The sequence below is a fragment of the Tupaia chinensis genome, unplaced genomic scaffold (assembly GCF_000334495.1).
Source record: "Tupaia chinensis unplaced genomic scaffold, TupChi_1.0 Scaffold000544_1, whole genome shotgun sequence".
NCBI classification, from domain to species: domain Eukaryota; kingdom Metazoa; phylum Chordata; class Mammalia; order Scandentia; family Tupaiidae; genus Tupaia; species Tupaia belangeri.
The window spans coordinates 2,053,761-2,071,161 of record NW_006160056.1 but is presented as its reverse complement, the minus strand read 5'-3'; the positions used below and the strand labels follow the sequence as shown (position 1 = coordinate 2,071,161).

At 40.9% G+C, this 17,401-nt stretch overlaps 1 protein-coding gene across 5 annotated transcripts in view; it reads right to left on the bottom strand.

Moving 5' to 3' along the window:
- The window catches only part of DYNC1I1 (dynein cytoplasmic 1 intermediate chain 1), a 427,557-nt gene that overhangs the window by 351,482 nt on the left and 58,674 nt on the right, over positions 1 to 17,401 (bottom strand). The gene's annotated exons all lie outside the window — the stretch shown is intronic.

The following is a 17,401-nucleotide window of genomic DNA, read 5'->3' as shown; positions in this document are numbered from 1 at the left end:
GTGTGCCATTCTCCACAACCCCCCACATTTAAAAAAAAAAAAAAAAGAAAATCAGTATTTATGATGGAACCATAGAAGAGACTTTGTTGTTAATAAGTTACTAACTTTGTAACTAGAGAACAAACCATGTCTCCAAATATTATCCCATTCTCTGGGGGAAGTGGATAAGATGGGGGATAGTTTGATATGTAATTCCCATGTTTAACAGAAAAGATATTTTTTTGGAGATGTTTTTGCAATAGGACATGTGTGCTCACCAGAAAGACAGAGAGAGACAGAGAGACAGAAAGCGAGAAATCACCCCTGCCCCAGGAGGGATGGCCACGCCGCAATCCCTTCTCCTCCATTCTCCTCTCGGGATCTTGGGCATGCATGCACACACGCCCGGCGTGAGTTTAAGCCACTGGGTCTGGGACTCGAACCATGGTCGACTACATGGGAGTCCAGCAACATAGCCATTATGCCAACTGCTGGTCCCAAGAAAAGATAAAATTTTTGATTACTATTTTTTGTTATTGTTGTTTATTATTATTGCCAGAGGGAGCATGCACTCATCAGAGAGACTGACAGGGTTGAGGGGTGATGAAGAGGATCTCTGATTTCCTTTTTGTTCCTGGTTGACTCTTTAGCCCCTCCTTAGTGTTGAAACTATGGTTTATCTCTATTCATTCTGCCAAATATCTTAGGTCTGATAAATCGGGCTTCAGCAAATCTCTGATCCCAGTAAACTGCCACCCTTAGTAAACAAATAAATCAGTGAATATAAGTAAAGAGCCTAGAATTGTGCCTGGTAAATATTAAAAACCCAAGAGACACTATCTCTCTTTCTCCTCCCTCTTCATCTCTTCCTCTTCCTCTTTTTCTGTTATTACTGCTGTGAAGGATCTTCAAAAAAGCACATGGAGAATGAATATTCTGAAAAACTTTATTTGGATTCCAAAACATTTTTGCTCTAAAAATAAACTTGTAATTTAATTATATTTTTCCATGAAATTTTTGAGGTACTTTAATATTATTTTCCTCTGCAACTGTTCCTCATCACCAGTTCTGCCCAAATTCAATAACTAAGTCATAACTCAAAGCTCACAGAGTGAGAGAGACAGAAAGTGAGAAATCACCCACCAGGGGTGATGACCAAGTCACTATCCCTTCTCCTCCATTCTCCTCTTGGGATCTTGGGCATGTACGTACTCACACCTGGCGTGAGTTTCTTTTTCAAAGAACTATTTTATTTAACTTTATTTATTTTAATTATTTAAATTTGACCAGAGAAGAACAGAGCGAGAGCAAGAGTGAAAGCGAGAGAGAGAGAGAAAGTGAGAAAGCAAGCCACTAAGTTCAGCACTTGAGCCATGGTCGGTCATGTGGGAGTCCAGCGCCCTTAACTACCGTGCCACCTGCCAGCCCCCCAGCATGCGTTTTAAGCCGCCAAGTTCAGGACCCTAACTGTGGTGGACTATGTCTGAGTTCAGCAACATAACTATTATGCCATCTGCTGGTCCCAACATACTAGACTGCAGTTCGGGTCCTGGATGGTGCAGATTAAAACTCCAGCAGGGAGCAAGAGCGTGTGTACCCAAGATCCTGAGAGGAGAATGGAAGGAAAGGGACTGCAGCATGGTCATTCCCCTCTAGGGAGTGACTTCTTGCTTTCTGTCTGTCTGTCTCTGTCTGTCTCTCCAGCAAGCGCAGGCTCGCTATACCAAATATCTCTCAAATACAAAGTTTGGTATGTCACTGTTTTCATAGCAATACATCTGGAACAAGAAAACCCAGTCTGTGCTCCTAAAGATTTTAAGGCAAAGGGAGCTTCTCAATCTACACGGCTTATAAAAGAGAAGGCCGATGAGAAAACAAGAATGACTCAAGGTAAAAAAAAAAACTCCTAAAAAGTTAAATGTAGTTATTTATTTATTTAGAGATTTTTGCTATAGGGTGCATGCACTTGCCAGAGAGACAGAAAATGAGAAATCACTACACACACACACACACACACACACACACCGCCTCACAGCAATCCTCTCTCCTCCATTCTCCTCTTGGGATCTTGGGCACACACACTCATGCGCCCAGTGTGAGTTTTAAGCTTCCGGGTCTAGGACTCCAATCGCGGTTGACTATGTGGGAGTCTAGCGATGTAACCATTATGACATCTGCTGGGCCCTTATTAACTTCGTAATACAGGGATACTCTTGCGGTCCCATTATGCGAATAAATTACTTGTGGTCTTAAGTTTCGAAAGCATGGAAAAGAAAAATGTGGGTACTGAAGAGGGAGGAAACAAAACAAAAGTCAATTTCACATCTTCCCTTTTCTTACCCATTTCCCTTACATCTCCTTCATATTTTGTATGCCTATGCATAAAAAATAGCCACAGTGAAAAGAAAATTTCCAGCTTTTCTTGAACCCAGTAATGAAACCTATCGCGCCTTCACTATGATTTCTCTAACATACCGTCAAGGTATGGCGCGGTCCTGTTTAAAACCAAGCGTCTAACAGAAGAGAGGCGAAGGGTTTAGTTCTGTTTACACAGCTGCCAGCTAACAGCACCTCCTAAGGCTTAGCTTTTGAACAACATAGATCTCCATTTCCTTTGGGCTGTGGAAGTTGGCAGCAGGTTGGGATTCCATTTCTAATACTGGTATATGCAAATGTATTTTTAAGCTTAAAGTCAGAATCCTAGGAGATTTAAATCATTGCCTGGTTGTTGCCAGACTCATTGAAAAAATACCCAGAAATAAGTTCTCTTTTCCTGCCTGGAAACAATTGGTCTTGTCACGTCTTCACCACCAGCTCTTGAACTTTTCATCTGCCACTAGGTACCTGTAAGAAATGTGATCTCTCACAGCCTCCTGTCACCTTGTTTCTCCTAAGATTCAGCTGCCTCCTTCTGTGGGGGGAGGGGGAGCAAGACAGGGATGATGAGGCCACAACCTTGTTAGCCCGTTTTTTTGTTTCTGTTTCTGTTTTTATTTTTTTAAGAGGTTTTTGCTATAGGGCACGTGTGCTTGCCAGACAGAGACAGACAGAGAGACAGAAAGTGGGGATGCCCCCAGGGGGGATTGGCCTCAATCCCTTCTCCTCCATTCTCCTCTTGGGATCTTGGGCACGCACGCACATGTGCCCGGTGTGAGTTTAAACCACCAGGTGCGGGACTTGAACCGCGGTCGACTACATAGGAGTCCAGTGACATAGCCAATACACTAACTGCTGGTCCGTTTTTTATAGTTATACATACTTCACAGTTAATAAAAAGAGGAGTACAGATGTTTCAGGAGGGAGTTGGCTGGTGAGAGATATGGAGGGTTATTTGCTAAATTTTTATAACCATAAAAACAAAATTTTAATAAAATTCATCTCCTAAAGGATGGTGCCCAAGATCATTTTACTCAGCCAATAGAAGGGCAGTTCTCCAACATCATGGTCTTGACAGGTCTTTATACTTTTTGAAAATTATCAGGGGCCTCAAAGAACTTCTGTTTATGGTAGGTTATATATATTAACATTACCCAGGTTAAAAGTTAAAACTCATACAACTTTAAATATTTATTTACTAATCAATTTAAAAATAACAAAGTTGGGGGACCAGCAGATGGCATAATGGCTATGTCACTGGACTCCCATGTAGTCAACCCTGGTTCGAGTCCTGGACTCAGTGGCTCAAACTCATGCCAGGAGTGTGTGCGTGCGTGCCCAAGATCCTAAGAGGATAATGGAGGAGAAGGGATTGCGGCGTGGCTATCCCCCCTGGGGGGTGAGTTCTCGCTTTCTGTCTCTCTGTCTCTCTCTCTCTCTTTCTGGAGAGTACGCATGCCCTATAGCAAAAACCTCTTCAAAAATAAATAACTTGCTAACATAAATTTTATTTAAAAAAAACACATTTTCTAATACAAAAACAGTAAGAAGAGTGTAATTCTTTTATATTTTCACATACTTTTCAATATCTGGCATTATAAAAGTCAACTGGTTTCTCTGGGGCTGGCAGGTGGCGTGGTAAAGGGTGCTGGACTCCCATATGGTCGACCTTGAGTCCCGGATCTGGCGGCTTGTTTTCTTTCTTTCTCTTCTTCTGTCCCTCTCAAATCAAATTGAAAAATAAATAAATGAAGTTAAATAAAAAACAATAACAATTCTTTTTTAAAAAGTCAACTGGTTTCTCAAAGATGCTTCTGCCTTCAATCTGTTGTGAGACACTATTTTAGTTGAAGTATATGTAGAAAATCTGGACTTAACACAGATATGAGTTTGAAAAAATGAGTGATTTAATAGCTTCTTCAGGTAATTGTGGATATTTTTTGATATTACACCAGAAGTCAACAATCAATAGTTTCTTAAAGGTGACTATGGAACCACATACACAGACGACTTGTTGCACCCTGATTAAATCCACTTGCCTATGTTAAATTTGAGTGTTTTATCCATGTGTGATTGTGCAATGCCATGTATTGGTTATTCAGAAAATATCAGTAATTGGAAAGTACTTAATTATCCAGATTTCTCAAATGTTAACACATTTCATTATCCACTATCCAAAAGTCAAATTTTGTAATATCACTACCAATCTCTTTAGAAAAGTCTTTAGGTATTACAAAGTTGTCAAGCTCATGGTACCAGATGTAAGTTTCCCAGAATTCTAATTTTGGCTCAAAAGCTCAAATTTTGTCATTATCAACAAATATCACTAGTTGTTCTTTTGAAGTGACAAACTCATGCCATTGATTTTTTAGAAAATGTCTACCGAATACTGAAGTCTGAATAACTATAGTTTATCAGTGGTTCTTTCAAGTAAAACATGAAATTTGTTTTGTTGTTTGTTTGTTTTTCAGGGTTTTTTGCTTGTTTTGTTTTTTTTTTTTTTTTTTTTTAGAGAGAGAAAGAGAGCTTTGCTACAGGGTGTGTGCACTTGCTGGAGAGACAGAGAGAGATGGAGAGATAGAAACCAAGAAATCATCCACCCCCAGGGGAAGATGGTCATGCCACAATCCTTTCTCTTACATTCTCCTCTTGGGAACTTGGGCACACACACGTGCCCGGCATGAGTTTTTAAGCCTCCAGTTCAGGACTTAAATTGTGGTCAACTACGTGGGAGTCCAGCAACGTAACCATTACAGTATCTTGCTGGTCACAGTTGGTTCAGCTTCAACTATTGCACAAATGCATTACCTCCAGACAGCCATTGAACTTTGGTAGGTAGCAGGTGGCCTTTATGTGTTCCAATTTGTCACACTGTAGGGCATTTACTCAAGAGCAGATATTTAATGTCACCAATATTTTTTTCTGCTTCATAAATAGCATTTCTAAATTAAATTTTTGTTTTGTTTTGTTTTAAACTGAGTGTGGGGCAGTTCAGTTTTGTACCACTCCTTGTATGGTTTTGTTTCACTGCCTCAATTCATGTTAAGGTACCAGCAGTTTGACCCAATGCTTTTCCAGTATCATTGCAAATGCTAACATGGTGAAAAAGGCTGATAACATTTTAGTGTTATGATGAAAATAGCTTTGACCTTACAGATCTCAAATGTATCTTAGGACACCCCCCCCCCACCCCAAACTGCACTCTGACTCAACCTTCCCCCAATAAGATGGAGTTGATTCTAAAACCTACAGGGATAGTAACTTAACACAAGATTGCTAAATGTTTATACAAACAACCTGAAAAAAGTGACCCCAAAAAAGTGAAAAACACAGTAGTAAGATCATTGAGCATAGAAAATTCAAGTTGGAGTCAAGAATTCTACAAACTATAATTTAGAAAAATCTAGACAATCTAAGATTCTCTGGATATAGCATAAGGAAAACTAGAATTATGAAAAGAGTAAGGCCTTGAAAAAAAGTCCTCATAGAACTAAGTGTGAAAGGTTTTTCACTTATTTAAGCCTAATAAATAAGGAAGACAAACTATGAGCCTTTTTTCACTTCCATTCTCCTCTCAAGTACATATGTGCTTAATGGGCGTTAGCCTGATTGTCAAGTGAACTAAGACTTAGCAAACTGTATACTTTTCTGTGTGAATGTTTTTGTTTTTTTTTAAAATTCTCTTGTCCTTTTAATTTTGCTGTCGATTGTTCTAACAATTATAATTATACATGTCCCCTTTGGAACAAGAACTTCAAAGATTATATAATCCAACATTTCAACCATAAATACCAGAACTGAAATGTAGGTATCTAAGTGCACAACCATTAGAGAAAAGTCAGAACTACAAACAACAGATCTATTTATTCGTGAATACTATCATTAAGTAATGCTTCCCTTTCAGTGTTTGCTTAGTCAAGATTTTACTCGTTTTAATCCAAACGAAGCTCTGTTTAAAGCAAAGGCTTTCATGGTGGATCTTGATGATCTACTTCCAGTCCAATCTTGCTATTGCTCTTCATCACCACCTGGTGACAAGATATGTAAATTGCATGGAGAGCTGACAGAAGGAATGGCTTTGCCCCTGAAATTCCAAGGCACATTCTCAAAGACCAACACTGGAGAGTCCCAAACACTGTTTGTTTCACCTACATAGGAGAATCTATATATGCCAATCAAGAACTACTATTTTGGAGGGAGAAGTAACACATACAAACGGTTTTAAACATCTACATTGATTTTTCTAGGTGCCTCTTCATCGTATTCATATTAAGTTCTTGATAGGAAATGAGGCAATATTTCTGAAAGTAAGCCTTCAATATTGCTCTTGGTAGATTTGTGAAATATATTTAAGATTGTTGTATCTGCATATTGTCTCCAGTCCTACTTTCACAGCTTCATGATTCTGAACTACCCAAATTGTACTGCTTCAGCTGGAACTTGAGCAATGGCAATTGTAGCACATTATTCAGGAGAGATTTTCAAGCAATCAGCAGAGGCCCATTATGCTAGAGAGAAAAATCAATCCATAGGGTATCTGCTCTCTCATCTAGTTAGCAGAATGGGGATGAGAGCTCTCAAATCTTAAAGGCTTCAAAAGCCATTGTCATCTTAGCCAAAAGGTTCTGAAAATTTCTGTCTCATTTCTGACCCCTACAGTGCATTCCACCAGTTTGGAGATTTAACATGTGTTTCTTTCTAAAAGAAATTGTTCCCCAATTAAGAAAATCAGTCATTCATATCTTAGAGTATCTTCCCCCAGGAAACACTCAGATGTTATCAAGAGTTCTTACGAAGTGAGAATTTCAAGTAGAATCCTCAAAAGAATGAAAAACTAAAGATGGAACCGTTTGGACAACTAGACGGCAGTATTTTGGAATTGGATCCCTAGGAATTACGGCAGAAGAAGGATCAGAAAATTGAATCAAAGAAAGGAGATGGGAACACTCTAGGGATGCTATCTCTCTCTCTCTCTCTCTCTCTCTCTCCTTCTGTTTTCTTCTCACTCATGGAAGAGATAGATAAACGTTTTAAAAAGTTAAAAGGAATAGAACTCAATCTAAGTTGGCGCCTCAGTGAGTCTGCGGAAAGGGACAACTTCACATACCATCATGTAAGCATCATTTAGAAATTTTGTGGTGACTCCTCAGTATCATGTGAGGCACAGAGTAGGAATTCGATAAACATTGTTGTATTATTGCAAGATTAAAGATGGCTCTATGCTGTTTACTTCTTCACAGGAGGCTAGGATTATTAGCTCAAAGCCCACCAGCACCAATCACAAATGTTTACACTTTCAGTTGCTAAAATAGAGCTTAAATGAACATATTTTTGGCCACGTAGAGCCTTCTTGCTTGGTGGGCCCTGTCACACTTCTTCACCTGCCCTCTGCTAGCTAGAGATAAGACAAATCCTATGGCTATGGAGGATGTAAACTGCTGCTGCCCTTGGAGCCCTCAGGCCCAGATGCCCCTCCCTGACATTGAGGGATATCACCCAGACACAGACTCCTTCTCACATTCCCTTCTCTCCTGAGAATTCCCTTCTCCTCTTCCCCCTCTGCATCGTGGCCTCATGCTGCTGTCTCTGGAAGGTCTATGTGAGAAACTCTTCGCTCTCACAGCCCAATTCAAGTGCTGCCCAATAAATGCTGTCATCTCAAATCCCATCTTGTCCTTGATTATCCCCTAAGCCCTCAAGTTCACAAACCCCACATCTCGATTTTACCACAGAATATTTCCACGCCACCCTCTCCTACCCATGCATTCGCATTGCCCCATGCCAGGCCTCATTTCTCACTCGACAACGCCAATACTTTCATAACTCACTTTCCTTCCTCCGTGCAAATCTTGCTCCCTGATGACACATCCTCCTCACAGTGTCACCGTAATCTGTCACCCAGATCTGTCACCTCCCTTCTTAAAGCACATCAATGACTCCCTTTTAGTAACAAAAGTGCCCCAATTCCTATAACAGATGCTCTTATTTTCCAGCACTTTATCCATACATCCCTCCTCTCCCTTGTTCACATCTTACTGGCACACACCTAGCTGTTTCCCACCTTCGCACCCCTGCAAATTCCAGAAATGCTCTTTCCACCACTTATTCCCGGCTGACTCCTCTTCATCTTTCTCTCTTGGCTCAACTATATCCCTTCCAGAAAGTGTCGAGGAGGAAAATATCTTTTCCTTCTATCCATCTTAGGTTCCTTGGCTGGGGTCTTGAAATATATGATGGATGAACAGAATAAAGCATACACATTTATTTAATATGAGTTTTGCATGGCAGGGAGACTTCAGAAGAAAATGAAGATCCAAAAAGCAATTAAACCTGAGTGTTTTTTTTTTTTAAATAATAGGTTTGATAAAGAATGAAGAGTCATAAAAATACAACAGGCACAGCTGCAATGATACAAGTGGGAGGGTGCTGCTGCATGGTGGCTGAAGGTGCACGAAGGCCCAGCCTTGGCTTTCAGCCCAACCTACACAGGCTGAAGCAAGGTGGCTCATGCTCATGGCCCCAGCTAACTGGGAGGCTGGGGCAGGAAGCCTCAGGTGTGTCCCTGCCAAAAATCTCTTTTCACTCACTCTCGTTAAAAAGGAAGCAAAGGGCCAGTGAGTGGGATGGTGGGTAAGGCACTGGACTCCCACATGGCCAAACGTGGTTCAAACCCCAGACCTGGAAACTTGCTTTCTCACTTTCCTTCTCTCTCTCTCTCTCTCTCTCTTTCTCTCTCTCAGCACGAAAGCCTATAAAATTTTAATAATAATAATAATAATAATAATAAATCAAATTAAATAAATATTAGGTCATTGGGAAAGTTGTGATGCATTTTTCCATGGTTTTCTATGTAAAACTGCATCCTGACTTTCCCAACAACCCAATATTTTTTTTTTAAAGGAAGGCAAAAAGATAGCAAGGCAGGAAGGCCAAAAGAGGAAGGGAGAGAAGCAAGGGAGGGAAGAAGGGAAGAAAGGAGTAAAAAGAAAAATATTACAGAACAAAGAGTAAAAGCTATGGAGTAAGCTGGGCAAGACTTAGCAAGACCTATGCTCAGATTCCTCTCTGTGTCCCAATGCTTTTAGACATAAAGATGCTCCTTTTCCCTGAGTACAGGCATCTGCTCTCACTTAGCAGCTTCTGCCCCACTTCAGGAGAGAAGGGAGAGGGAAGGTCAGACAGACTTTCCCGAAAATACTGTCTCTCAAATTCTTTCAGCTTAAAATAGTCGAGATGTCAGGGCCAGCGGTGGCATGGAGGTGAAAGCAGCTGGATCCCACATAACGGACTCTGCAGTTGAATGCCAGATCATGTGGCTCGAAAATCGAGCTGGGCGCATTGTGCCCAAGATCCACAAAGGAGAATAAAGGAGAAGGAATTAGACGGGGCCAAACCCCCTGGGGGATGATTTCTCACTTCCCCTCTCTTGGTCTCTGTCTCTTTCTCTTCTCCTCTCTCAGGTGAGGGCACGTGCCTTATAGCAAACAAACAAACAAACAAACAATGACCAAAAAATCCAGTACATCAAGATGCCTTATTTTCGGGTAGTGTCTTCTGAACCCTGTTATGAGCCTGGAACACATACCCCTTGTTGGAGCCCCTAGGACACTTGTGCATAGTTCTGTTGGAACATGTATCACAATACATAGCTATTTACATGATTCTCACCTCCTGTTAGAATTGAAGGTCCTAGGGCTAGCAGACCATGTGGTAGTTAAGATGCTGGACTCACATGGCCCATCACACTTTGAGTCCCAAATTCAGTGGCTTGAAAATTACACCAGGTGGGACCAGCAGTTGGCTTAATGGCTATGTCACTGGACTCCCATGTAGTTGACCGGACCCAGGAAGTTGGAAGTACAGTGTGGCTTAAACTCACGCCGGGTGCGTGTGCGTGCCTGCCAAAGATCCCAAGAGGAGAACAGAGGAGATGGGATTGAGGCATGGCCATCCCCCCTGGGGGGTGATGTCTCACTTTCTGTCTCTCTGTCTCTCTCTGTCTTTCTGGCGAGCGCATGCACCCTATAGCAAAAACCTCTCCAAAAATAAGGATGGGCAGAGAGGTGGTAGGCAGAGAGCCATGTGTCCCTAGATGGTAGGACACACAGGCCGATTCTCCCTGACCACTGACTATCCAAAATCTCAAGAGAATGGAGACGGGACTGAGCCATGGCCATCCTCAGTGGAGAATGATTTCTCTTCCCCCCCTGTCTGTCTCCAGCAGGTGCATGTGCCCTGTGGTAAACCACCCCTGCCACAAAAAAAAAAAAAAAAAAAAAGAATTAAAGTTTTTAAAGTAAAAGCCATGTCTAATTCATCTACAGTGTCTAGCAGTCTGTGTTTAGTAAATACCTCTTGAACTGCTGAATAACCATTAGATAGAAATATGAAATCTTCCATACTTTCATTAAAATTGGGGATTTTTCCTAATCATCGATAAACTGGGTCAGTGCATTTTAAAATGACCAAAATCAGAGATGTTTGTTCGCATTATGAAGCAGATCTTTACTCCCAGTGTGGGGAGGGTAGTTCTATTTTCTCACCCATTAGTATAATTGTGCAACACACACTCCCAGCATCCCCTCATTCACTATCTCTTACTAAATCACTACCATTGTACAGCCATTGATAAATTTTTCCTGCCTCATTTGCATTTTTATCTGTTTTCTGACTCTAAAAGGATTATTTAATAAAATCTATTCAATTTAGAATTGACAGCCTCTATTGTTTATTTCAACCAACACAGTCAGCAGTCTAGAATTTATCACCCAAAATGCCTTGAGTATAAATCATCATGCTGATGGTTGGTCTTTCTCTATAAAACTGATGTGAAAATAATCTGTGCTTTAGAACAAAGCCATCTATTGCACTTGGAGCTGTTTTCTCTGAGTTGCTAAGAAGATAAATGAACATGTCTAAAAATAAACTACTCTCAGGTAACCTGAGCGACCGATCTTTAAGACAACTGGTAACAAGCAAATCTTTAGACATGAGCAGTTTTAGCTTTAACTCTGAGTCTTTGGCCTGCCATCCATACAAAGGGGCCAGATTTTCTGTGCAAAGAAATTTTTTTCTTTTTAAGGTTTTTGCTATAGGGCTTGTGCTCTAACTGGAGAGACAAATAGAAGGGGGAAAGTGAAATCCACCCTACCCCCACCCCCCAGGAGGGATTGCCACATCGCAATTTCTTCTCCTCCATTTTCCTCCTGGGATTTTGGACATGTGCGCCTGGGATTTGGGGCATGCATGCACACACGCAGTACAGTGTGATTTTCAAACCATCAGGGTCAGGGTTCGAACACCATGACACTGTAGATGAATTAGACATGGCTTTTACTTTAAGGGCTTTAATTCTTTTTTCTTTTTTTTTTTTTTGGTGGTGGGGGTGGTTTATCATAGGGTATGGGTGCTTGCTGGAGACAGACAGAGAGAGGGAAAGCGAAATTATTCCCCAGAGGGGATAACCATGCCACAATCCCTTCCCTTCCATTCTGCTCTTGGGATTTTGGGTGTACACGCACATGTGCCTGGTGTAATGTGGGAGTCCCACACTTTAACCACCATGCCACCTGCTGGCCCCTGTGCAAAGAAACTGAATCAAAACAGAACTGGCCAGTAATTTATGTGAGGTAGGTATTCTCCCTTAACAGAAGATACAGGCAAATGCAACCTGCCCTTATGTTCTTCAAACTCACAAATAAGAATAAATTTAAACTATCATAATGAAAAAAATTATGTTAAGATGCATTAGTAAAAATAAGGGAAGAAAAATTTTAATTTAAATACTTACTATTATTTAAATTTTAAAATATAATAAAGTAAAATTAGGTTTTCACACTACAAATTATCTATATACAAGTTCACAAAGGTCAATTTATTTTCATCTAAAATTCTGAATAGTAAGAATATCTTTACATCCTGGGTCCAGCAGGTGAAGTGGTGGTTAAGGTGCTGGATTCCCACATGGCAAATCACCTTTAGAGTCCTGGACCCAGTGGCTTGCAAGTCACCTGGGTGCGTGTGCATGTATGCCCAAAATTCAGAGAGGAGAATGGAAGAGAAGGGATTGCAGTGTGGCCAACCACCCCAGGGGGTGATTTCTCACTTGTACTTGTTCTCTGTCTCTTTGGCTAGTGCATGTGGCCTATGGCAAAAAAAAAAAAAAAAAAGAAAGAAAGAAAGAAAAGGAGGGAAGAAAGAAGGCAGGCAGAAAGAAAGGAAGGATATCTCTGTATCTTAAGACTAGTTAATTCAATAGCCTCCCAAATTTACCAAAAATACTTATGAATTTGTAATTAAGCCTACCTAAATTTGAGGACCACAGATCTTTGTTGAAGTAATGATGAACATGAAGCCCCTGCAAAGTACTACGCTATTCTCATACTCCAAGCAAACCCCTTTGACAATGAAGAGGAAGGATTCAAATCCAAGTCTCCATAGCACATGCTCTTTGGCCATTGCACTGCATTTGCCTCTAGTTTTACGTTTTCCTCATCTTGCTTTGTCCTGTTCTGTGGCCTTATTAACTCTACTGGCTTATTCTGCTTCCCTGTATTATTTCTTTGCTCTAGTCACCACTTTATTTCAGATTTTCTTCTGTATTTGCTTTACAGGTAACAAAGCTATGAAAAACACAGAGCTATGGGAAAATGCCATAAATCGATGTGAAGTAACAGGTTACATATAACAGGTGACAGGGCCGGCCTCCTAGCCTGGTGGTTAAGAGAGTCAGATTCCATATGCTTAACTCTCCGGTTCAAGTCCTAGGCCTAGAGGCCAGGTACAGGTGACTGTGTGTCCAAACTCCTGACAGGATGGAGGGATGAAAGAAAAGGGATTGTGACTTACGATGCCCTACTGGGGAATGCTTTTTCTCTCTTCTCCCTGTCGCTCTCTGGTGTGTGCATGTGCCCTCTGGCAAACAAATAAATAAACAAATAGAAAAAAAAAAAAAAGAGCAGGTGATAAACGACCACTGAGGAAGACCAGACCTGAGGAAAGCATAAAGTGAATGGTACGTTCAAGGCGAGAGGGAAGAGTGAACAAGGGCAAGCAGATAGGGTCAAGAAAGATCAGTCTGTGGGACAAATAACTTACTTTAGATGGTACAGTAAGCATTAAAAAAAAGGGGGGGGGGAGATGAGGATGGAAATGTAGTCAGAGACCAAATTCCTAAGGTTGAATAACCAATCGTTTATCTCAGTTTGCACAGAACTGAGGGGGAACTAAGATGTGGGCCCTTCATTGATAGAACCAGGGAAGTCCCAGGCAAATCTGAAACGTTGGTCACTTGAGAGTCATAGGTCCACTACACCATGCTTTCAAGGGATCTAAATGTCTAAGTATGCCGACAAGAAGCATGGAAAGATTTGAATATGTACAAGACCAGACATTTCATTCCTAGAATGTAATAAATATTATACCAACCTCTTGAAATATGGTTATGGGACCAGCAGGTGGCGTGGTGGTTAAAGCGCTGGATTCCCACATGGCCCACCACAGATAGAGTCCCAGACCTCGTGGTTTGCTTTCTTACTCTCTCTCTCTCTCTCTCGTGCATGTGCTCTATGGCAAATTTTAAAAATAATCATGAATAAAGTTAAATAAATAATTCTTAAAAATATTTTTTAGGAACCAGCAGTTGGCATAATGCTGACTCCCATGTAATCGACCACGGTTCGAGTCCTGCCCTCTGTGTCTTAGACTTATGTCAGGCACGTGTGTGTGTGTGTGTGTGTGCCCAAGATCCCGAGAGGAAAATGGAGGAGAAGGGATTGCAATGTGGCCATAGCCCCTGGGGGGTGATTTCTCGCTTTCTGTCTCTCCATCTCTCTCTTTCTGGTGGGTTCACGCACCCTACAGCAAAAACCTCCAAAAAATTTTTTTTCTAAAAAACCACAGTGTGGGACCAACAGATGACATAATGGTTATGTCACTGGACTCCCACATAATCGACAGCAGTTTGAGTCCTGGACCTAGAAGTTTAAACTTCACACCAGGTAGGAGGCCAACAGTGGTGTGGTGGTTAGGGCACTGGATTCCTACATGGCCAACCCTGGTTCAAATCCTGGACCTGGCAACTGGCTTTCTCACTTTTCTTTCTCTCTATCTCTCTCTGTCACTCTCTGCTGAGTGCACTTGTCCTATAGCAAATTTAACAATAATAATAATGATAATAATAAATAAAATTAAATAAACAATTTAAAAAAGAACTCATGCTAGGTACACACACGTAAACAATTTAAAAAAGAACTCATGCTGGGTACACGTGTGTGCATGCCCCAAATCCCTAAAGAGAATGGAGGAGGAAGGATTGTGGTGTGGCCATCTTCCCGGGGTGGGGTGTGTGTGATTTCTTGCTTTTCTGTATCTCTATCTCTTTATTTCTCCAGTGAGCACACAAGCCCTACAGCAAAATCTCTCTCTAAAAAAAAAAAAAAAAAAATACACAAAAAACATGATTGTAACCACTGGTATATTATAAAATCAAGCTATTAGTCATAGGTAGCTATTTCTGTCAAGTATCAGATTGGAATTATTAAAACAAACTGTAAATGTTAAGGGAAAACATTGTTCATGGAACTTGTTTTGAGCACACACACACAGACACACACACATAGTATTTATTGTTAGTTTCAGTTTAAATTGTTTAAAATAGGGCCAGGTGATGGTAGTGCAAATAAACCCCAAATGAGATGATCCTAGGTCCACATCCTGGGCCTCTCTATGCATAAGGGGCCGACATGTGTGGGCATGCAGAACTGAATGGCTTCAAACTCATGCTGGGTGCATGTGCACGCACACCCAAAATCAGGAGAGGAGAATGGAGGAAAAAAGGAGGTGATTTCTTGCTTTCTGTCTCTCTGTCTCTCTGGCGAACACACACACCCTAGAGCAAAAATCTCTCTTAAAAACAATTCAATAAAATACATTAGACTATATCAATTCTAGAGTTAATAACTTTTTATTTCTAAGTATATCTCTCTACCTTTGTTCTTTCTCCCCCAAGATTTTGCATGTCATGGCCTCATAGATCATGCTGATGTTTGCACAGTATGTTAGGACAAAGAGAGAAGGCTGTTAAGTGCCATAGGAAGTGGACCCAGACTCTGACTCTGAGGGCCAAGAGACTCCTATCTGAATGCACATGCAGTCTATAATCCACCACAGAATGCTGGTAGACTAGCTCTGCCACAGAATGACCAAAGCAAGCTCAGCTCTGTTTGTTAAAACCTAGCAATGAAAGTAAAAGCACAAAAAGGAAGTCTCTGAATACCTGAAGGCAGAAACGCATCGATGCAGATGTACTTGCAAAAAGATTAACTCCCATTTCCAACTATCCCAGGGTGCCCCTGAGAGTGTAGAAAATCAACCGCCAGAGATGCAGGACTACAGTCTATTTTCTGCAGAGCACGTCAGCATAAATGTGGAATGCCACACTCGGATATGAGTATTTGCTATTTGTCCCATCAGCACAACCTTTATCTTCTTCTTAGAAAGCGAATACCCATCTGAAAAGCTTGGCCGCCAGTTTCCCAGCCTGGCTGAGCACACGGCATTCTGTACATGAATGGATAACTCAGTGGTATGAGGCAGCCTTCAGAACAGATTTCTCAACCAGTCCTAAACAGCTTACACTCTTCTGATACTCCATGTAATTTTTTTTTTTGTAATTCAGACTTTTTTTTTTAGTAGAGTCAGTTTCAACCATCTGTCTCTTAGAAAAAGGGATGCAAGCTTGTACATACCAGCTTTTAAAGAAAACCAGTTTTAGAAGAAAGAATTAAAACTGGAAGAAGAATTTTATCTCAATTTTCAAAACCATGCGAAGGAGTAACAAAAATAACCACAGCACGTAATAACTTACATGCACACACCTATCTCCTTTTTATCTGTTAGGCTACCCTCATTCCAGACCATTTATTGGTTGAACATTCCTACAATTACATCTTTCCCATTCACTCATAGCCTTAGGAAGTAATGGAGTAGAGACATAAAATTGATTTCTCCCATTTGAGTGACAACAACCAGGGAGATGGCAGATGACAGTGAGGTACTCTCCAAGGATTTGGAAATAACAGAAATATAGTATGGTTACTTTCTGAGCGTCAAACTAGATCTTATGAGATAGGACATCAAAAGCACAAAGTCAAAACCACTACCAAACTCATGGAAAATCACTACAAAGCTAGGATTGACCAGATGGAATAGAAAACCAATATATAATTAGTGGTAACCAACCATAAAAACTGTAACAATTAAAGAGAATAAGATCTTTAATGACGGGAAAAGGAGAAGGAATTTTCAGGTTTTCTCTAATGTATCCAGGGCAGAGGACACCCTGAACGACTGATAATCCTCTTGCTGCAGTGCATCTGTTAGGAGAATCACCACAATGGTACCCATCCACCAACCTGAAGCACCGTGATGACAGCTGCCTATGCTCTAGCTTGGCGTGAATACACTCTTTAATCTTACGGACTTGCGTTCAATGTACTTTCAGGCTTCTAGTTACTCAGCTCAAAAATCTTAGAGTCATTCCTAACTTCTCATTCTGTCCAACTCCACACTGAGGGGCCAGCGGGTAGCATGGTGCTTAGGGTGCTAGATTCCTACATGGCCGACCGTAGTTCAATTCCTGGACCTGGTGGCTTGCTTTCTCACTTTCCTTCTCTCTCTCTGGTCAAATTAAATAATAATAATAATTAATTAATTTAACTTAATATATCTTTTTTGGAGAGGTTTTTGCTATAGGTGCATGCACTTGCCAGAAAGATAGAGAGAGACAGAGAGATAGAAAGTGAGAAATCACCCCCCAGGGGGGATGGCCACGCCACAATCCCTTCTCCCCCATTCTCCTCTCAGGATCTTGGGCACGCACACCCAGTGTGAGTTTAAGCTACCGGGTCTGGGACTCGAACCGCTGTCCACTATATGGGTATTAAGCGACATAGTCATTACGTTAACTGCTGGTCCCATTAGATAATTCTTAAAAAAAAAAAAAAAAAAAAAACTCCAATGGAAACAATTAAAAAATTATTGAAAA